The 23,973-nt window shown below is 40.8% G+C and overlaps 1 pseudogene; it reads right to left on the bottom strand.

Moving 5' to 3' along the window:
- Positions 1-1,989: 1,989 nt before the first annotated feature.
- LOC117918028 lies at positions 1,990-2,925 on the bottom strand (annotated as a pseudogene).
- Between the last annotated feature and the right edge of the window lie 21,048 nt (positions 2,926-23,973).

Genomic DNA, 23,973 nt, shown 5'->3' on the forward strand with positions numbered 1-23,973 from the left:
ATGGTAGACATCAATTAAATTGCATGCAGTGCGTGTGTTATCAAGCAACATGTGTGAGGATTGTTCCCCACGTTTGGAAAAAGTAAGATAGACACCCTTGTACACCCTTGTACTTTTAGTACATTGGCCTTGTACACTTAGTGTAAATGCCTTGTACAGTTGCAGAAATTCAACCTAGATACAACATAACTAGTGCATATGGCTGGGTTAACCACGTTCCAATGTCATGGCTCACCGAGTTGGGGAAAAATGACACCAAATCGAGGTTCCTATTCATCATAAGCACGCTATCTCATCCAATGAATGTGTATGATGGGAAATGAGGAATGTCCCCCTTAGAAAAAATAAATGAGCAAACAATTTTTTCAAAAGCATTTCAAATCCTTCAAGATAGGCACCCTTGTACACACTTGTACAATTAGCACATTTGCTTTGTACACTTAGTGTAAATGCCTTGTCCAGTCACCAAATCCCTAATAGGTACATATTTTCAAGTGAATATGGGTGGGTAACCAATGTTTCCATTACCATGGACTAGGGAAAATGAGAAAAATGTCTACCCTAATTTCGATTCATATTCATCATTACTAGGGAAGCTAATAGAATGAATTAACATGGTAGACATCAAATAAAATGCATGCAATGAGTGTTATCAAGCAACATGTTTGAGGATTGTTCCCCACAATTGGAAAAAGTAAGATAGAAACCCTTGTACACCCTTGTACTTTTAGTACATTGGCCTTGTACACTTAGTTTAAATGCCTTGTACAGTTGCAGAAATTCCACCTAGATACAACAGAACTAGTGCATATGGCCAGGTTAACCACGTTCCAATGTCATGGCTCACTGAAAAGGGGAAAAATGACACCAGATCGAGGTTCTTAGTCATCATAAGCGCGCTATCTCATCCAATGAATGTGTAGAAATGGAAATGAGGAATGTCTATGAGGAATGTCACCCTTAGAAAAATAAAATGAGCAAGCAATTTATTCAAAACCATTTGAAATCCTTCAACATAGGTAGCATTGTACACACTTGTACAGTTAGCACATTTGCATTGTACACTTAGTGTAAATGTCTTATACAATGGCAAAAATTTGACATACCTAAAACTAAAAGCGTGCATATGGGTGAGCTACCATGTTCCAATGTGATGCCTAAGGGAAAATGGGGAAGGGAAAAGGGGGAAGTGAAACCCAATATAGGTTCCTATTCATCATTATTGTGGTTGGTCATCCAATCAACATATATGAAGTAATAAAATTGAACGGGATGAGTGCGTGATCAAGGAATGTGTGTGAGGGAATGTTCCTCATCCTTTCAAAATGGAAATGATTTTAAAACATTGCAAATACTTCAACATAGGTACATTTGTACACCCTTGTACATTAAGCACAAGTACCTTGTACACTTAGTGTAAATGTCTTGTACACAGACATAAATTCCATACAATCACTACTGAATGTCTACTCATGCATAGGTTAATCATGTTTGCAATCTTTTGGTTAATAAAATAAGGAAAAACTAAAGTCTCAATTTGTTCCCTATACTTTTGTAACAATACAAGCAAATTAAAAAATAACAATCTGTCCATTAATGTGAAGCTATTCGAAGTTAATTCCAACTTTCCAGCTAGAATTCAAAATAAGATTATATGTTAAGCATGGCAAATTATTATTCAAACATATATTTTATTCAGTAAAAAGAATGCCTAAAGATGGGTTCCATTCAACTAGTGAACAGCTTTTTAAACATCACATGTGGCACCAGGCCTAACAATTGTCTATAATTTACAAGGAAACTCTGAAGAAGACCAAAATGCTTCTAACTTTGGATCACTTTTAGAGTACTCACCATTTTCTCATCCAAGCAATTCTTCAGAGCCAAACATGGATAGAAAAACAAGCCAAATCTCATATTTTGATCACAAAATATTATAATTTCCAGTATTGCAAGTACTGATTGTGGTATTACTCATGATGGGTGTGATCAGGCACTAGGTAAGACGATTTCCGAAAGAGAAGACCAGGTTCCAGAGACTCCAAAAACCAGTCCAAGAACCAGAATGGCCACATCCAAGGCCATGCCTTTCCTCAGCTGATCCTTGAAGACTATCAGATGAAACAAAGAGGGCAACACAAAGGCCAGAACACAGCACACACTGCTGCCCACTAGAGATAAGAAGTTTATGAAATTGGGGACCATCAGAGCCACTAGGATCACCCCCAGCACCGCCACCCATCTCAGCCAGAGGCAGTAGGCGCCATCACGGAACTACCTCTCCATCACTTCATAGATGGGGTTCATCATGAGAGGAAAAGTGAAGAAGAGGTTCACACAGAGACCCAACTGAACCATGATGCTCAGCGGACCTTGTCCCAGATTGGTGGTGATAATGTCTTTGGTTTCTTCCCCGAGTGCGAAGTAGCCCAAAGCGCCGAACCCTCCGTACATCACAGAAATGAAGGCCATGGACAGGGCGAGAACTTTTCCGAATTTGTCTTTGTCTTTAGCCTCTGATTCTAATGGCAAGACCATGCTGATTCCTTCAAAGGCGTAGACAGCAACGCCCAGACCATAGAAGAAAACAGAGAAACCCCCAAAAGCCCGCAGAGCAGGCCTTTGCTTAAGAAAAATCAATACATCTTCCACCATAACCACGCCCATGGCTCCGATCTCGACCACATCCGCGAAAATACTCAAGGGAGCTAAGTGAGTCAGCGTGGGAATCGAATTCAACCCTAGTTGAAACGGAAAGCAACCCCAGATGTAGAGCGATTTGGGAGTTAAACCCAGAATCGGAATCGAGGGCGAGCTGTTGGAAACGTACGCCAGACTGTTGGCAATGAAGATGAGGTAGCTGATGCAGAACCTAGCCTGGGAGAGAACGATCATGGCGTCCACGGCGATCCATCCGAAGGCCATAACACAACAAATAATTCAGCAAAATAATTCAGACCCCCATCATTTGGATTTGGGAATGATCATTGATAAAATACCTACAAAAGCTTTTCTGAAATGCTCACAATCCTCAGCTGTTGAAGAAAGTGATTGGGGGACAGTTAAGGTCGGCATCATTTGTGCGTATGTTGTTTACAGAGGGAGAGAAAAGGGTAGGAAGATTCAGAATTTTCACTCTGGTGACATGACATTTCAAGTTTACCAGCTGTGAAACCCATTAATTTACAACCATTTGAGTTGGAAATGTAAAGGGCATTTTCGTCTGTTAACATCTGATATCCTTATCATTAATTAGGTCAGTTAGATGGACCTTCTCTTAATTTTTGGGCCCAGCTGGGCCCAAAACACAATTCTCCCTTAAAAAAAAGCTTGATCGAGTCACAAGGATGTACTTTCTTAAGAGAAAGTACGTCCTCTCCACAAAGTTGGTTAGCACTCTTTATCCCGGGATACAATAATTTTAGAATATAAAAAATGAAAATGTATTGTCTCATTTAACTCAAACGTTCTTTTTTATTTTATTTTTTTTATTTTATGTAACACTACTTAATTTATTTAATACATAATAATAAAAGAAAAGTGGAGAACATGATTCTTTCATACTAAAATAAATAATAAATAATAAAAAATGAGATGAGATCATATATAATTAAAATAATATATGACAATTATAAATATTAATTTAAATATAATTGTAATAAGAGCGAAGCAACTCAAAGACTATGAAGGGGTCATGAGAATAACCATTTATAAGGAGTTGAGTATGGATTAGGAAGACTTGGTTGATGTGTTCGGATTTGTGCGATGGAGAGATTATTTGTTTTGGATGTATTAGGATGAATGTACCAAATATCAATAAGCGCATGTATCATACTTTGAAGTATTTATCTATATTATAAAACAATGCATTTATTTATTTATTTAGGTTATTACTATCTCATAAATGCAAACTATACAAATAAAGAGGGTTCCTTGCTCCATTTATAGGATATCATTTAAATAAATGGAACCCAAATTAATGCTAAAAGATTACATTGATGAAAAGTCTTAAAGTATACTTTTGTTTTGTTTTGTTTTAGTTATTTAATTAGGTTTTAATTTGTATATAAACAATTAACAATTATTCACTTTTTTTTTTGTTATAACATTGTCTAGGAGCGTTAGATGAGACATTCATTATGAAGAATGTACTAGATACTAAACGCATATATATATATATATATATATATATATATATATATATATATATATATATATATTGTATTATGAAGTATTTATTTGTATTATAAAATAATATGATTAAATTTCTTTGTTAGGTTATTACTACCTTGTAGATATGAACTATGCAAATAATGAGAAATTCCTTACTCATTTATGGGATATAGTTAAATAAATAGAGGGGAAAAAATGATAGAAGTGTACATTTCATTCCATTTCCTCCATGATTAGGAAACACTTGAAAGGTAACCAACTTCATTCTGATTTGTTTCCTATATATTATAAGTAAACACTTTAAAAGAATTCATGATTTTGATTATCGTCTATTTTCTTTCCTTATCTGGTTCTCTTTCCTATGACTTTATTTATATAGAACTAGTAAACATGCTCTAAAGATCAAATTAGAACGAAGATTAGAGATAGTTATGAGACTTTATTTATCTTTTAACATCAAACAGAAATAAAGGACATCAAAGTTTTGGAGCACGTACAATCAATTCTACATCAATAATAATCACTAATGTTTTTATCTAATTTTGAATGTCATAATACAAAGTAACCTTCATTTCTATTAGCTTGGTGAAAAGAAGAAAAAAACGTTAGAAAGCCACGAAAAATAAAAGAACTAATAATAATATTAACTAATAAAATAGGTGAGAAGGAAACACAATTATTCAAATTTGAAGTGATTATCCAGTGGTCATAAAGATAGAACTCTGTACCACTGAAGGATTTAGTCGCACACTTGAAAGATAGCCTAGAAAGTCGAGGGAATGCTTGGATAATTGGTTTATATGGATCCTTACTGGTTGAGACCACACGTAAAAATGACATTGCTATAAGTTGATAAGGTAATATTTCCATTTATTCATCAAAAGAGGCGCCCCTTTTGAAGCCAGTATGGATTTTCCTTGATACTTAACATAATGCATGAAAGGATTCTTGAACAACCACAAGATTGTCTGAAAAACATTTGCAAAGACTTTGACAAAATGCTCTATTTTTCCATAGAAAAATATTTGCCCAAGAAGGGCTCCATAAGATGTTGATCGAAAATGATAAGATTGATTGAGGATAAAAATGAAGATAGAGTCATATTCACGTACATGAAAAATTATATAGGAGATATCAAGATTCTGATGGTAATAAACTTATTGGAAGAACAAGCCTGGCAACTGAGGTCCCATGTATGTCATCGACATTACAACTTCCAAATAAGGCGGTTTTATGGAATTTCAGGTTAGGTCATCCTGCACATAAAATAATCAATAAAGTTATGAGTGCTTGTAGCTTGTCCCCAGAACATTGGACAAGTGTTTGTGAACCTTGTCAAATGGCAAAGAGCCATCGCTTGCCTTTTACTTTGTTTGAATCCAGAGTCTCTCAGCCTTTTGCTCTTGTACATTCTGATCTATGGGGTCTTGCCCCTATTGTTGGTGCTAATGGTGCAAGATACTTTGTACTCTTTATTGATGACCATACAAGATTTTCTTGGTTGTATCTACTAGCTTCGAAAGATCAAATTATCTTTTTTTTTTTGCAATCTAAAGTGATGATTGAGACTCAATTTGATACTAAAGTTAGAGTGCTTCAAACTGATTGCGGAGGGGAGTTTCAAGCCTTTACTAATACTTTATGTAAATTTGGGATTCTGCATAAAGTATCTTGTTTGTCTACTTCTCAACAAAATGGTTGTGTGGAGAGAAAACATAGACATGTGGTTGAAGTAGGTCTTTCATTGCTTGCTCATGCTTCTTCGCCTTCCAATCTACCTTATATTTGATTAATGGGCTTCCTTCCTCTGTGCTGAACTTTTCTTCTCCATATAAAACTCTTGACCATTGTTTAGCAAATTATTCTTTTCTTCGTGTCTATGGTTGCACTTGTTATTTTTTTCTACGTCCTTTTAATCGTCATAAATTTGCATATCGATCCATTAAATGCACCTTTATTGGCTATAGTTCTAAGCATAAAGGATATCTTAGTTTAAACATGTCCACTAGTAAAATACATATATCATGACATGTTATTTTTGATGAACTAGATTTCCTGTTTGCTAAGCCTTCTACAGTTCAACCTTCTTGTTATGTTCCCCCCCCCCCTCCCCCTCATTGTGTCATTCCCTTAGCAGTATCGTCCTTTCCAATATCTTCCCTTTTGTCTCCCTTATCTAGTCCACATTCACAGTTGGTTCCAGTCTCTGATGCTAGTGTGTCAATTTTCTCTTTTGATGTTGCACCTATTCCAACAACTCAACCTCTTTTCTCTCATGTTCCTACTCCTTGTCATTCCATGACAATGCGTGCCAAAAATGACATTTTCAAACCTAAGATATTTCTGTCCCCTACTAAGACTATTTTTCCTCCACCTTGTGAATCGAATTCCTTCAAGGAAGTTGCTAAAGTTCTTGAATGGCAGCAAACTGTGCATCTTGAATTTGAAGCTCTTATGAAGAATGAAACATGAGTCCCGGTTCCTCCTCTATCTAATCAGAATATTATTGGAAGTCGTTGGGTTTATAAATTGAAGTTTAAACCTGATGGAACTATTGAACGTTACAAGGCACATTTGGTGGCAAAAGGATTTCATCACACTCCCAGTTTTGATTACTTTGAAACCTTCAGTCTTGTGGTTAAACCTACTACACCTACTACTATTCGTGTGGTTTTCTCTTTGGAATTAAGTAAAAACTAGTCTATCAGACAACTTGATGTTCATAATGCCTTTCTTAATGGTGATTTATCTGAGCAAGTTTTTATGACACAACCCCCAGGTTTTGTGGATCCTTTTAAGCCCAACTTTGTTTGCAAACTTACCAAGGCATTGTATGGTTTGAAGCAAGCTCCACAGGCTTGGTTCACCAAAATTAGTTATGTCTTAGTGAAATGGGGTTTTTCCATTTCTCAAGTAGATACGTCAATGTTTGTTTACTGTAATAATTTTGCCATGCTTGTTGTCTTGGTTTATGTCTGTGATATTATTGTCACTGGATCAAATTTCTTGCTCATTGAACAACTTATATCCTCCTTAAACTCTTGTTTTACTCTCAAGGATCTTGGTCCTCTCAACTTTTTTCATGGAATAGAGGTATTCAATTCTGGATCTTCTTTGCATTTAAGTCAAGCTAGATATATCTATGATCTTCATCGTGCTGGTTTGTCTAAATCAAAGTCCATGGTTTTCCCAATGGTTGTTGGTCCTTGTTCTCTCCATAGCTGATAGTACTAGATTAGAAGGTCCCACCTTGTATCAGAGTCTTGTGGGCGCCTTTTAGTATTGCACAATTACTAGACCAGACATTGCTTATACTGTTAATAAGCTTTGCCAATTTATGCATGCTCCAATCTCTACTCATCTTCAAGTTGTGAAGTGTGTTCTTCATTATCTCAAAGGTTCATTGTTGGGCATCTTGCCCTGATGATAGACGTAGCACCAGTGGCTACTGTATATTTTTTGGTGGTAATCTGGTCTCTTGGTCAACTTCTAAACAAAAGGTGGTTTCTCACTCTAATACCGAATCTGAGTATAAGGGCTTGGCCAACGTAGCGGCTGAACTCACTTGGATCTAATCCCTACTTAAAGAACTCTTTGTTCCCCTGTTTCAGTCCCCTATTTCTTTACTGTGATAATCTCAACACTACTTATTTGGCTGCAAATCCTGTTCTTCATTCTTGGGCTAAACATGTGGAAATTGATTGTCATTTTATTCGTGAACAAGTCTTGCAGGAAACTGTTAATGTTCGATTTCTTCCATCTGAAGACCAAGTTGCTAATATCTTGACTAAAGCTCTTTCCGCTCAATTTCTCAATGAGTTGTTCCGAGTGATTTTGGGATACATACTAGAGTTCATCATAGTTCTATTATGGAAATTGTGCAGAATCAATTCTCAGTTGTGGGCTTTCTATACTAGGAACTTACTGTTGGTTCTTACTGTATGCCAGTAGGCTTGCTTCTCCTTGAAGACATGGGCTGATTTCCTAGGACTTGGCTGCATTTAGCATGAGATGTAGCTTCTTTTTCTCATGAACTTCAATCAAAAGCTTGCACTGTGATATGCCAATTTCCACCACATCTAAATATCAAGGAGTCGTCATATTCTATGAAATAATCTCTCACAAAGACTGACCTTTCGTCGTGCAAGAACAAGTCATTATTCTACTGAATCAAGTCAGCATGCCAAGTGTTATCACCTGGGCTCACTAATGAGATTGCATCATCTATATGTGTCTATGAGGCCTTTTTGGTTTTCTGATGATGTGATGGAGATGAGGTGAGTTTAAACTGCTCTCCAAAGATGAAGCATCAATACCAGGAACATCTTCCTGGCCAACCATATGCAGAAAAATAAGGAACTCGATTAATGAACTCACTGTTTTCACCGTAATGAAGGCACCACGCCATCTAGATGCCCAGATTTGCTAGCTTGAAAGTGCCCCAAAGAATCTCCTCCATGAACAACAATAGAACTACTGGATTCTAACAATGATTGATCACTAAAATCCCCTACAGTAGGTGAAGCTTCGAAAAACTCCCCTGGTAAAAAAGGTACTTGCGGTGGCAACTGGGAGAGCAAGTACAAGTGATCCCATAAACCGGTTATGACTAAGATTTATGTGTAACAGTTGGAGAAATACTGGATTAAAAAAAAAAAATTGTTTCCACCTACCAGAATTCACTAGCATATTCCCACTAAAGTTAACATGAATGGCACTTGAAAATTGCGAGAATTCTTCATCCACATGAACATTGAGCATACTCCCATGCAAGTCAAGCATTTCAAGTTGTGAAAGCAGCTTGAAACCTTTTGGGGAACCTTTTCACCAGTACTAAATAAAAATATAACAACATTCTTGAATCCATGAGCCCCTTAAGAAATCTCCCGAGCAAGTTCCAACATAGCAGCTATGCATAAACTGCAGTCACTAGTTCATTCTAATAGTTTGCACCGGATTTTACATTAAAACAATCCACTTGAACACCATCCTCGCAACTAGCCATGTTCTTAATCTTTTCTGCCTCTGCCAAAACATACTTGAGTGCGTCATCAAGAGCATCAGAACTAATAGAGTGGAGATCAACAATGAGTTAGGAATATCCATTTCGGCCTCTCTTTCTGAACAACATCAACAATGAGTTCTCCATTCGGCTGAAGTTTCATCAATTACTGCTATGATGGCAGTTGTGACTACTGTCCTTGTGTTGCTTATCTACTGAGGAAGGATCAAACCACCACTAGTTATGAAAGCTTTCAGATTTGGCCTTTAAAACAGCTCCAAGAAGATTCCAACTGATTCCTGATCCGTGTAGGCCGATTTCAATGGGATAAGAGTGTGTTCTATTTGCGTATCAGACACTTTGTCACCAAGGCCATGAACTTCTGAGGTATTTCCCTGTTACCGCTCTCTTTGCATGATACCATCACTAATGTTCAATCCTATCTTCAAACTGCCTTTTCTGCTAGTGGGTCCTACTCTGTTCCAAAAATATTGCTAATAGAGGAACTTTGAAAATATTCTTCCGATCCATCAACACCTTGAATTCGAATCTGATTGTTGGTTTCACAAATATCCCAAACAGCTTCTCTTTCCTCTAACTTACCAAGATTCATCAATAAGTTGGACGCGATTAATGATCACATGATTGTCTTCCACATTTCTCCTTTACATCTTTCTCGCTCTGAAACTCGTGTGCAACACTCTCTGGTCCATGAGTCAGCAAATACTCTAAGCAGGTTCAGGGAATTATAAGAGGCTTTCCAATTCTTTTTATCAAATCTCAACAATCTGTTGTGCAGAATCTCCACAATTCTTCCATAATCAGGTCGTTAGTATAAATTTGCCATAATGACATTATTATCTGTGTTTTCAGGCTCCATCTTGAACAAATGATCACAAACAAACTTCCCAAGTTCGGCATCACCAGAAACTGAAACCCCATTGAGCAGTGCACCCTAGATTTTGGCATTTGGTTCAATTGACATTTTAGAAATGAATTCTGTTGCTTCAGAGATCATTCCAACTCAGAACTCCTACCATGCAAACATAATGTTCACGAGAGAGCTGAATGCCTTATTTTAGAAACATCTCATTAAATACATTCCTAGCTCTGTTGACCATCCAGGGATGGGCACAAGCCGCTAACGCTGTAGTGAAAGTGGCATGATTAGGCCTATTCCAAATTGAATTCCCTGTGCTGTTGCTTTTTGAAAGAGGTACTTCTTTGTCTACTTCAACAATCTTCCCGAAGAATTTCTTCTCTAGTTGATGGGGTTCTGTATATTTCCAATTAAGGAAATGGGTTGTGGACAAAGAACTCAAACTTGGCACAACAAAGCTATAGACGGACATTCCCTAGCATCAACTTTCATTTGTGTAAACCCCTATGAGGACGATCTGAACTAGTACGAATAATTCTGAATTCCTTCTCCATGTCTGATGAAAATTGATGACTTAAAGCAAGCTAAAGCATCTTATCATATAGATACAGGGCACAATCTCCCATACCAATAGATGCCTACTGACCAACCTGAGATTTTCTGTAAGACCCCTCAAATAATCAATTTCTGCATATTCAACGAAACAGGTGCAACTTTCATGAAAGTTTTTGGAAAAGTTCTCGTGGCGCTTTTCATCGGAATCTTTGGCCACAAGAATTTCAAGCAGTGGGGTTCTTGGAGATGCAATAACAACTGTTTAGGACTATGATTCCTGCCAACAAATCTTCCCACACTAGAAATTGTATGAATTGATATGTTGGAGGGATCATGCACCACTTCCACTGATATTTGACTTGTCATCTAAGTAAGAATGGTTACATGAAACCATGTATGATGATTGCTCTTCCAGAAAAAGCAGGCTTTGTCTGATCAAAAGGAAGTTGTAGCTTGCCCTTGTAGAAATTTGAAAGTGCACAAGTAGCATTCCTGAGCATATATAGCTTTGCACGCTAGTTCAACTGTGCTAGCATAGTAAGCGGAGCCCCATAGCCAAGGATAAGATCACCACATTTGAAATCTCATGATGCCACTAGCAAGCTTGTTGTCTTTTTGAAATCCAGAGCAAATCTCTTTAAGAATTAGACCAGGGGAAACAGTTATAGGATAGTACTAGATTATCAGTTAATTTCAACTGTGATATAGATATTGGAATTGAACCCATAAGCGTGTTTGCACTTAGATCCAGAGATAATGTCTTCTTGCAATTGAAAAGGTCCAAAGAGATCTCTCCAGTTGATTGGTTTCCAAGTCCTATCTTGAAACATAATCATTTTCTACAAAAATCACCATCCAGGCAATTGTTGGGCATTATGTCAGAATTTCCATCACAAATGAATTTCTTGGTAGCACCATTAGTAGTCTCAGTAGTCAAGCTCATTGAATCAACTTCTTCACTAACTTATTCAAGTGCCCAATAGTAGTAAGGAATTCCCCATAATCTAATGTTCCACCTTTGTCAATGTCAGTTGCATCCAATGTTGTGTCATCCTTGAGAATCTTTCAAAATGCAATCAACTGATAACATAGCTCGTACAGTGTCCACTGATCCAGCTTGCACAGCTTTGGCCAAAGGCACTTTTGAATGGATTCCAGCATAGGGCACAGTTCCAGGAGATACAATTGAAGCAATTTTAATAGTGGTCGAAGAGAGACTCATCCTAATATCTTAGCTACTAGACCAACATTTGTGTCCCCAGGAAAGCAAATGGATGAAGTGTTAACAACCTCACATTTTCCACATTGTGCATACATATATGCTAGTGCATTCCCCAAGAACAAACCCAAGACCATCCTTCTTGTGGGGACTCCCCTCCATGTGTCAATTCACATGTCATTCCCTTCAGTACTGCTTGGATAATTGTCATAGTGTCCAGAGCCTTCTAACTGGACCACACAGGCATGTGACAAATGGCACTAGGCTCCCTAAGCGGGCAATGTCTTTCAGCCAGCCTTCAAGTCCCTCTTGCTACGTGTAATCATTTCCATTTGACATGAAAGTGGCTGATGAGATCTTCCTCAATTCTTATGTCCATGTAAATGGATTATCACACACTGCCCCATACCTCTAGCAAGTTGAAATGACGGGCAACTACATCATGATACAATTTTTGATGGCACCTGCTAGTCGCCTAAAATTATAATGATTTCCCTACTCCCTGCAGGGCAACAACCATCATTATAAAGAAGGTCCAAGTGCCGATTCAACACTACAGTGGCTTTCTCTTGAGCATTATAAAAAGCCTTCCTAAAGCATAACCCAGGTACGCATGCTTAAGCTGACCTATTCATTCTCTCATTGAAAAGGTCTGACTTACTTGTGTCTAACTTAACCTTTGAAGGGGCGTGCTTAGACCACCTATTCGAACATCCTTTGTGTAGGGAAGAAGCTTACCCAGTTCCTCGTTGTTGGGTAGAAGCTTTGAGAGGCACAACACAAGGCGGATCTGAACTTAATTGACCTCGCATTAACATGGGCGTTGTCTATGGGAACGTTTAAGGATGTCAACGCCTTCAAGGAGCCGATCATCAGCCATGGGTAATGAAGGTTACTTCAATTGGCATGAAAACATGGAAAGACGCTGACAAGAGAATAAGTGACAAGTGCAATCTTTGCTTAGCGAAACAAGGAGACTTAAAGAAGATAATCATGTGTTGTGCACCTAAGTATCATCATGAAGCCCCTCTCACAACCGATAACTTAAAAGCCAACGAAAAAATTCCAAACAAAATGACAAGGTGTCCTTCCCCAGGAAAGCAAAGTTCCCATCTGGCAGTCAAGAGACACGATATAATGAAAAGTTTCCACCAACTTGTCAAGCGTTGTTAGACGAAAGTTCTGACTCTACCCATGTGTCAACAAAAAGGAAGTGCAACAGGAGGTCGCAACTATTTGACGAGATGTGGGCCCGGCTAGGACCCCAGGCACCTGGTATAGAGGAAATACCACATGTAGCAACAGCCTAGGAGCTCTATCCTGGTCCCTTAACTGCAGCTATCATGCTGAAGTGGCCTTTCCATCTCCTAGTATGACAACAAATAGGAGTTCTCGTAGATAGAGGTCCACCCGGCTCTATCAACCAAAGACTGGACAACACGCTGGACAACACACTCTTCACGCCTTTTAGCCCTCACATCATCAACTACGAGCCCTCAAGGGGTTCATGGTGCTGAAATTCATGACATACGACGGAACAAGTGATCCGTTTGACCATATCATGCACTACAGGCAGCTCATGACCCTTGACATAGGGAATGACGCGTTGTTATGCAAGGTTTTTCCAGCCAGCCTACACGACCAAGCTCTCTTGTGGTTCCACTGCCTCTCAAAGAACTCCGTGAACAAGTTTCAGGATCTGTCGGAAGCCTTTGTGGGACACTACCCGTGCTTAGCATGCCACAAGCAGAACATAAGTACTCTACAAAATATTAAAATGCAAGAAAATGAATCCTAGAGAGAGTTTGTGAAATGGTTTGGACATGTCGTGCTCCAAGTGGAGTCTTGTAGCATGGATGTCATCCTACAAATCTTTAAAGAAACATATATCCGGGCACACCATTCTTCAAGTCTCTTACTAAGAAGTTGTCAACAACAATGGATGATCTGTTCAAACGAGCAAACAAGTACTCCATGCTTGAAGACGACGTCTACAAGACTACACAATAGGTCCTGGTCACCAATCGACCCACTCGAATCGACCATGTCGGAAGTTCTAAGCCCTCAAACCAACTGAGGCAAGTCGGAAAGGGGCGGGATGACCGACAGCAACCAAGCCAAGTTGGCCTAACCCTCCTCAATATCTCATACGACAAACTCCTCCCCATGATTCGTGATCTGTCCGATTTTAGATGGCTGGAGCCAATTAAGACAGATTTGGCGAAATGGGATAGGAGTCGAAAGTGTGTTTATCGCAAAGATCATGGCCAGACCATGGAACAATGTAGAAGTCTCCACTACTTAGTTGAAAGGCTAATTAGGGCTGGGCACCTGAAACAATACGTGCGCACATCCAAAGGACAAAGGGAAACGACTTGGGATTTGGCCACCCAAGCCCCCACAACTTCAGCAACTCCTAGAGTTGTCATCAACTACATTCACGGAGGCCCCGTTGATGAGAAATATAATTCCAAATAGAAAAGACAAAGATTGCTCCGAGTGGCCTCCATTAGGAAGCAGGTCAGCTCCATCCAACATAGCTTGTTGGGTGGGGTGCACGCCCAGTGGACGAGATAATCACTTTCTCTCCAATAAACCCTAACCAGGTCCTACAGCCACACAAAAACGCCATAATCCTAACACTAGGGATAAGTGGGTTTGATGTAAGAAGAGTTTTGATCGATCCGGGCAATTTAGTTGATCTCTTGCAGATGTTGGCTTACAGACAAATAGGACTCCTACCGTCTGCCCTGGAGAACCCTGGGCGGATACTATCTAGATTCAATGGAGCCTCGAAAACTTCCTTAGGAGATGTCGTATTGGCCATACAGGCTGGTCCAGTCACCTAGAACATGTGATTCTTAGTAGTAGAAGATTTATCCCCTTTCAATGCCATCATGGGACGCGTTTGACTTCACAGCATGAAGGTCATTCCCTCTATGTATCATAAGATGGTGAGCCACCTCACCGAGGACGGATAAATCGACCTTTTTGGCAATCATCTGGTCGCATGCTAGTGCTATCAAGTGGCGCTTGAGCCCGGACTTCCAAGTAGTAGTAAGCCACCCCCGGAACCATTGAATATCGATGAACAATAGAAATTATAGAACCCAGTGGAAAAAAATCATTCTACAATTGACCCATTCCAACCTTTGCATTTTTTAGACAGTAGTGATCGTGTTACTTATGCCAGCTTCCTCCTTGTACCAGATGAGTTAAAAGTACTCGAAAACATGCTTCAACATTATAAAGACGTTTTCGCATGGACTCACTCTAACATGCCCCAAGTCCATCCGTCTATAGTCTCACATCGGCTCAACATCATACCTTCCTCACGACTCGTCTGCCAGAAAGTTCGACGTTTCCACCCAGACAGGTAAAGGATCATCTAGTCCGAGGTGGACAAATTGCTGAAAATTGGGTTTATCAGGGAAGTCGAGTATCTGGATGGGTTGGCGAACGTGGTGGTTGTTCCAAAGAAATGAGGAAAATGGCAAGTCTGTGTTGATTACACCAATCTAAATGACGTTTGCCCAAAGAATAGCTTTCTGTTGCTCTAACTAGATTGGATAGTTGACTCCACTGTCGGACACGAAATGCTCTCCTTCATAGATGCATTATCCGAATATCACTAAATCCCCATGTTCCAACCAGACGAAGAGAAGACAACCTTCGTAACACCGTGCAGACTTTACTGCTAGAAGGTCATGCCATTTGAGCTCAAGAATGCTGGAGCCACTTATCAAAGGCTGATGACAAAGATCTTCAAACCTCTGATCGGTCGAACCGTATAAGTCTATATCGATGATATTGTGGTAAAAAGCAAAACCCAGAGCGAACACGCCCAACACTTGGTGGAAACATTCCTCTTGATGAGGGTGTACAACATGAAGCTTAACTCGGCTAAGTGCGTATTTGGTGTCAACACAGGTAAATTTCCAGAGTTTATGGTAATACAAAGGGGAATTGAAGTCAATCTGGATCAAATAAAAGTCATCCTTGAGACACCTGCTCTGGATAGCAAGAAAGAGTTGCAATGCCTCACGGGTCGCCTAGTTGCATTGAGACGTTTCATAGCCCGTTTCACAGATAAGTTAAAGTCTTTCTTCCTCACACTAAAAGGGCCAAACGTGACCGGTTAGACGGATGAATGTGAATGAGCATTTGATGAAGTCAAATGCTATCTTGCCCAGCCACCCATTCTGAGTAGCCATCAACCTGGTGAACAAGTCTACATGTATTTAGCTGTGTTTGACTATGCGGTCAGTGTTGTTCTGTTTCGTCACATAAAAAAAAAAAGAATAGAGGCCCGTCTACTACGTAAGTAAAGCAATGGTCGATGTAAAAACCTAGTACTCCAAAATGGAGTAGACGACCTTGGCCTTGAAAAGTGCCGCCCATAAGCCCCACCTATGCTTTCAAGCCCACTAAGTGACTGTACTCATGATTCAATCGCTCATAAGCATTTTACATAAACCATATCTATCAGGGAGAATGCTAAGGTGGGCCATAGAGTTGAGTGAATACGAAATCAAATATTAGCCTAGACTGACATTGAAGGGACAAGTCATGGCTGGCTATATAGTTGAACTTTCTAAAAAACTATCCCTCATAACAGACTCCTTTGAGAAAGAGTGGTGGGTACTTCACGTGAATGGAGCATCCAGAGTCTCCAGTTCAAGGGTAGGCCTAATTTTATAGTCACCAACCGAGGAGCTGCTAGAACAAGCTATTCGACTCGGCTTTCTTGACTCTAACAATGAAGTTGAGTATGAGCCAATCTTGGCCAGATTGGACCTTGCCCTTACTTTGGCAATAGTTAAATTGAAAATATGCAGTGATTCTCAACTAGTCACCGAGCAAATCCAGAAAGAATATGAAGCCAAGGACGAGCGCATGGCTTGCTATCCTGAGCTAGTACAAGATAACTTAGCAAAACTAGGCGAATGGGCAGTAGAGAGAGTACTCCAGATAGAGAACTCAAAGGCTGATGCACTGGCCGAAATGGTTGCAACTCTCCCTATAAAGAAGGCAGTGCTACTGTCCATCTACTTCCGGGCCACATCCTTAATCGTGACAGCATCCGTATATAGTATTGTTGAGACGAACATTGACTGGACACACGAAATTGGGAAATACCTTCGGATAGGGGAACTAGTCGGAGATGAAAAACAGGCGCACAAGATCTGGGTGTAGGCCTTCCGCTTCACTCTAATTGGAGACAACCTCTATAAGCGATCTTTTGAGGGGTTGTACCTCAAAGTGTTTGAGTGATCCAAAAACACAATACATCCTAGCCGAGCTCCACGAGGGCATATGCGACAATCATGCAAGCGAATGTACCTTAGCACATCGCACTCACATGCAGAGGTACTATTGGCCCACTATGAGGCAAGACGCTGAAAACTATGTTAGAAAGTGTGACTAGTGCCAGAAGTACGCTCTTATTCCTTGAATACCATATGAAGTCCTCAATCCAATCATGGGTCCTTGGTCGTTCGCATTATAAGAGATGGATATAGTCGGCTCCTTACATGTTGCAGCCGCATAAAAGAAATTTCTGCTCGTAGTCACTGACTACTTCAGCAAGTGGGTAGAAGCAGAAGCCTATGTGAGCATCAAAGATAAAGACGTCTCCAAATTCCTATGGAAAAACATTGTTTGCCAGTTTGGGATCCCACTATCAATTGTAGTAGATAATGGGCCACAATTTGATAGCATTGCCTTGAGCACCTTCTGTTCGAAGGTAAAGATCAAGAATCTATATTCCACATCCCGTTATCCCTAGAGTAATGGACAAGCATAAGCAACAAACAAAACCCTACTCACTACACTAAAGAAAAGGTTGGAAGAGGCCAAAGGAAAGTGGGTAGACGAGCTACTCGGGGTTCTATGGGCATACCGAACAACCCCCAGCTGGCCTACTAGAACCACTCATTTTGCCCTTGCCTATGGGATGGAAGCAATCATTCCAACTGAGATAGGCATGCCCATAACCAAAATAGTCATCCAAGGCCAAATGAATGAAAATCAAGAACTTGAAAAACACTTAGACTGGGCAGACGAGGTGAAAGGGAACGTGACCATCCAGATGACATCTTATCAACAGAGAGCTATTACCCATTACAATAAAGAGGCCCGACCATGCGTTTTCAGAACCAAAACCTTAGTCCTTAGAAGAGTCTTTGAGAACACGGCTGAAAGAGGGGTTGAGAAACTCCAGGCAAACTGGGAAGGACCCTATGTAGTGACTAAGGTTAGGGACTCTAGGGCATACCATCTGCAAACACTAAATGTAGTGTCCTTGCTTCACCTCTGGAATATATCCAACTTGAAACAATACGATCAGTAAGTTCGGCTTGTGAAAAGTGAAATATACGGGAAAAATAGAAAAAAACAAGTATGTATTAAAAATTAAACTGTTTAGTACAAGGCCATCTTTGGCCAGGAAAATTAAAGGAAGAGTACAAATATATCATGTCTGCCCACCAGAAGGGCTGATTGTAGCTGTGTCTCCGCCTTCCCAAGTAGGATCGCTGGTTGTTGTCTCCTCGTCATCTGAAGGATAGTTGAGGGTATCCTAAGTGATGCCATGTTTCTTCATGCAGCATCGGTAGCCGAAGAAAAACATGTTATCTACTTGCTTCTGGTACTCGCCCTCCAGTTTCTCCTTTTGAGTAGCAAACCCCACCTGGAGTTATTCCACCTCATTTCTTAGTCGCTCATCCTCCTGTTTGGTTTCCTTGCACTTGGCCTCAACCGTCTTCCCTTTCTCAATTGACATGCCTCAACATTGGTCGCCTCTCTCTCCCCTTCTGTCATACTCAATGACTCGACTACCTCGTCAACAGCCTTTCGAGTAGCAACAAGCTCGCTTTCTGCTAGTTTTAGATTGGAGCGGAGTTCTTCACTATCGTTCGTAATGATCGCTCTCATAGCCTCAGCAACCTTCAATTGCTTGAAGAGTAGAGCAAGTTGCTACACCAAATTGCGGGAGTCGACTACTACTTGAAACAACAGTAAGAAAGGTGTCAAGTGATCAAGGGCTAAGAAACCATAAACTAAAGAGGGGTAAGACTTACCACTTCCACCATTTCAGGAGTTGTATAATCTTGCATAGGCTGGATACGGAGACGACGGATTCTGGGGTGCTGAATGAAAGTCGGGCTACAAAGGAAATGAGGGGATCACCGTTTAGATCCACCGTGACCCGTTTGGTGGCCGAAAAAAAGTCTCCCATGTGGGTCACAAGAGCCTTAGTCTCAGTAAAGTAAGGGACCTGCTTCAGTAGTTCAGTCATCTCCTCCCCGTTGAAAGTGTGAGGTGCCTGAGCACGTGGAGGAATAGAGGTCTCGCACTCAATAGGGTCGTCACTTGAGTGGAGCTGGACCAATAGAGGCCATGCCTCGCTCTGAACTGACATTTTTTCCAACGGGAGGCCTCGCGGCCAGCACACGATTGGTCCTTGTAGCATCAGCCTAAGGCTTTAGCATCGGTGGAATGTTCAGAATGGGCTCCGAGCGGGGTACCTCCATACAAGATTTCTTGGCGTAAGGAGGAGCGACTGCGATAGACTCGGAGAGGCGCTTGTGTTGCCTCTCCTTAAAGCTTGCTCTTAAGTTTGCCACCATGTCTTCCTCTTCCTCTACCTCATAGATGATGCGGAGCATTATAGGTTCAATCTCCATCTCTAGCTTCATTCCCATGGAAGGCGTGTCAACCGCTGAATCCTGCTCAGTGATGGCCATAGAAGAAGATGAAGAAGGAGCTGAGGCAAACAGAGATGCTAGTGGCGGAGCCGACACCTGCTTAGTGGGTTGAGTGGCCGGTTTCTTCTTCTTGGTCGTGGGACAGACAGTGGAACGGGTGGTCGGACGATTTCCGTATGGAGCTTGCCTTAGCATCTTCTTCTCACGTTTTTTCTCTCTTTGGTCTAGCCGGACTTGGCGTGCCTTTGGGTCTACAACATGTGCGACCTCATAGAAAGGGAGGTCCTTCAGCACGTGGTGCTCGCCAGGCACTAGGACCTTCGGGAGTGGAAGAGGAAGGATACAGAGGATGTACAATCAAGGCTACCGGACCACTGACAGCAGATTCCGATCTGTCAAAAGGGTCTGATAGTTTCGCTTGTTTGCAGATATCACAAACAACTTATTGAGACGATCATAGGAGGCTTTCTCTACCCATTTTACAAGCCAACCTCTTCTCTTCTTGTCTACACCATGCAAAACAAAAATGTCAATGACAAGTCTGCAGTCAGTGAGTTATAAGCAACAAGCAGAGGAAACTACAACCTATTCTACCAGGAATTTGCAATGAGCGGTGCGGGTGAAATTCTCGGTCCGGACTCTCGAGTAAGCCAGCCCAAGGACCCAAAACGAGGATGTGCCCCCTGGCCCGCCTTTGTTGGAATCTGGAAGCCTCGTCACCAACTGGAGAGATGGGATGTGAGCGGACATGATGAATATTCATTTTCGGCTCTCTTGATTGTGTAAACAAAAAGAACCTCTAATAGGGAGAGATCCAGATGAAAAAACATGTCTAAGATGTTGCACCCCATCAGCACCCTAACAACGTTCGGATGAATGAAGGTTGGAGGAATCTTGGTATAGTGAAGAAACTACTTGAAGATTAAGGCAGGGAGAAGCAAAGCCCGACATTAAACTGTTCTTTGGTGAAGTAGATGGCATTGTGAGACTGCTTCTCAATAAGTGTAGGATCATTGTCTACCAAAAGTATGAAAATGTCGTTTGGAATGCGAAAGTTTTCCTAGAACTCTTGTTCAAACAAAAGTTCGGTTGGGCGCTCCGTCCTGGTACGTTCGACACCAGCACATTTTCGACCACCTTTCTAGCCTCTACCAATCGTGCTAGTAGAAGCAATGTCCCCTCTTACTGACATACTAAAGCACGGGATTGCGTGAGACCTGCATGGCACAACGCTGATCATTAGAAACAGTCACCCGACCCCTCTGCTAATAGGCAGTGCCTAAGATATACAGCAATTAGCCTACGCAGGTCTAAAGCCCACATTTAACCAAGTTACCTAGCCCAGCCTGCAAAGCAAGCCTTAACCAAAGATTCCCCCCGGTCATACCACAACAACAATTGCATAAGAAAATGCTTATGTGTACCATTTGAGGGACCACTAAAAAAAAAAAACAGAAAGAGAAAGACACAAAAAAACCCTAACTCTAGCAAGTGTCATCAATCTTTCTCCCCAATGACAACGACATTCTCTAAGAAAAACACTAAAACCCTACACTCTGGACCTCACAACGTCCATTTCGCACTTAAACAAATCACAAACTCCGAAAACAACCCCAAACAACAAACAAATGAACAGTGAGAAAAAAGAAACCAATACAAAAGAAAAGTGGGCTTACCACTATCTAGAAAAGGCGTCAGCTAGTAGCAACGAGGCTCGCCTGAAGCGGGATTGGGAACAATAAGACCGCAAGAAGGGGTGAGTGGAGATCGGAGTTGCGGCAGCGGAAATGCAGATGATTGCAAGGAGAGAAAGAGCTCCAAAGCAAGAAATATCCAAAAAAGGTAACCCAGAAGGCTTGGAGTCTCCTATTTATAGGAGACCAAAACCCTAAGGATCCTAAAAGGCAAACCGCCTGGAAGCACACCCCAAAGTGACACGTTGCCTGACAGTGACCTCAATGAAAGAGACCCTCATTGAATCCCCCAAACGACATGTGTCCCATAAACGGTGGGGTGATTTGAAGAGACATATAACTCGTCCACCTCTATTCGGACATAGGTACACGGGTTAAAGGAGGCATTGTGGGGATCCCCCCCTCCACGTGTTAGTCCACATGTCAGTCCATGTGTCATTCCCTTCAATACTGCCCAGATAATTGCCACAGTATTCAGAACCTTCCAGCTGGACCACATAGGCACGTGGCAAATGACACCAGACTCCCTAACCGAGCAACATCTTCCAGCCAGCCTTCAAGTCCTTCTTGCTACGTGTAATCATTTCCATTTGACATGGAAGTGGTTGATGGGATCTTCCCCAATCCTTACTTCCATATGATTACTACTCAAAAAGTGCTATTTGATAGTTTTTAATTAATCCTTTTAAACACTTTTGAGTAGTAGTTAGTGTCTTTTAACCCAATTAGCATGTTAAGGCTCCTTGCAATCAATTCTAATCAAATTGTGTAAGTTTTGGTGTTTTTGTTAGTATTTTGATCACCAAAGCATTATGAGATTGAGGAGAGTTATATGGAATCCTTGGCAAACAATGGGAAGCTTAGAGGCATGAAGAATCAAAGCTTTGAAGCACTTTTGCCATAAGTAAGTCTGGAATGCAAGGGGAAGCAAAGAGAATCCAGCCATGAAGCATTCTTGATGACAGTCACTGCAGCCACTTTTGGAGCACTTCCTGAAGTCCAAATTATGTATGCTATATGTCATTTGAAAGCTAAGGAAGTCAACAATCCAATGCTTCAAACCGTGTGCAATTTGGAGTTGAAATGAGGAAGTTACAGCCTTTGGAAGATGACTGCTCCGAGCTGAAGGAAGGATTCAGAAAAGTGCTGCGGAATCAGCCTTTTGTTGCGAGATATTTCGCAACACTTTTGTACAGTGCTATGGATTTCCCCTAAAACTTCACGCCGCGATGGAAGCCAAACACCACAAGATGGAAGTCAACTTCGCAGAGGTGTTGAATCAGCCTTTTGCTGCAAAGAAATTTCGCAGCCCTTCTTATGCACCTGCGAAATTTCGCAGACCTCATCTTTTACCTACGAAATGGTCCTTAGTGCTTCCCGATATTTGTAACCGACACTTGGAGATATTTTTCATTAGATTTTTGTTGCCTAAAAGCCCAAATTCTCCTTGTATCCCTCCAATTATAGGATTCCTTAGCTTTTAAGTTAGGAATTTGGCTAAAATATCCATGTAATAGCTGTAATTGTAATTTTAGTTTAAATAGAGCCCGAGGAGCCTGTTCTGAGGGTGATGAACCTTTTGTAAAAGTTTCAAAGGAAAAATACACAGAGCTTGAGCTCTACTTTACCTTCTCACTTTGATTGTGTTTTTTATTTACTAAGTTATGCACTCTCTGAGGAGTTTTCCCCAGAGAATGAGTAGCTAAACCTTTTAGTTCCTTGGAGTTAAGGTTGCCGGGAAAGGTTCCAAGTGCAAGAATCAGAAGCTTTGTGGTTTCAGCTATGAATGAAGAGAGAGTGTGTCCCGTGAATGGTTTCTAATGTTTTTAGTTAACTTAAAACGCCTTGGAGTCACCTGGGCCAACACTTGGTAAGGCAAGTGATCTCTAACCATGGAGATGCACTAGTTTACCCCTTGCGAGCCTCTGGTAGGTGACTTGAAGGTAGGATTTTCTAGAATAGCCAACACTTGGTAAGCTTTTGGACTCTTAAGAGACATCCATTAGTTACCTCTTGCGAGCTTTTGACGGGTGATCCAAGGTTAAAGATCACCTTGAATGGTAAAGGCTAAGTGAGAGGCTTGAACCATTGCAAGTTGCATCAGTGAGAGAATTAAAGCTGAAATCCAATTGAGGGATGCATTTGTGCAGCACCTGTTAGAGAATTGACTTTATGTTAATTCTCTAATGTGAGGAAATGAACCAACTGACCGGAGCTATGCTATTGCATGAGGAACCTCCCCTGTAAACTTGAATCTCCAAGGAATGTTTTCTTCTTTAGTAATTTTCATCACTTGCCGTGTTGTTAACTTAAGCTTAACCCTTTTCCAACCAAAGTTTGTGTTTTATTTCTTAAGCTAATCTTGAAATGAAACAACACTAATTCACTTTGAATTGGTATCATTTTCAACTTGAGTACCCTTCCCAGTGGAACGATCCTAGAGCCACTATACTATAGTAGCTTTTTATTTGCTACCCTAGTTCATGGTGTTATAGGTTAAAAATTTTGTTGATTACTCCCGCCATCAAGGAGCACCAGTTGGACACAAATCAGCTGAGACACCAAGTAGGCATGAATCACCATATAAATGGATTATCACACATTGCCTCATACCTCCAACAAGTTGAAATGATGGGCAACTACATCATGATACAATTTTTGACGGCACTTGCTAGCCGCCTAAAACTGTAATGATTGTCTTGTCCCCTGCAGAGCAACCATCATTATAGAGAAGGTCAAAG

Source organism: Vitis riparia, chromosome 7 (assembly GCF_004353265.1).
Source record: "Vitis riparia cultivar Riparia Gloire de Montpellier isolate 1030 chromosome 7, EGFV_Vit.rip_1.0, whole genome shotgun sequence".
In the NCBI taxonomy this organism is placed as follows: domain Eukaryota; kingdom Viridiplantae; phylum Streptophyta; class Magnoliopsida; order Vitales; family Vitaceae; genus Vitis; species Vitis riparia.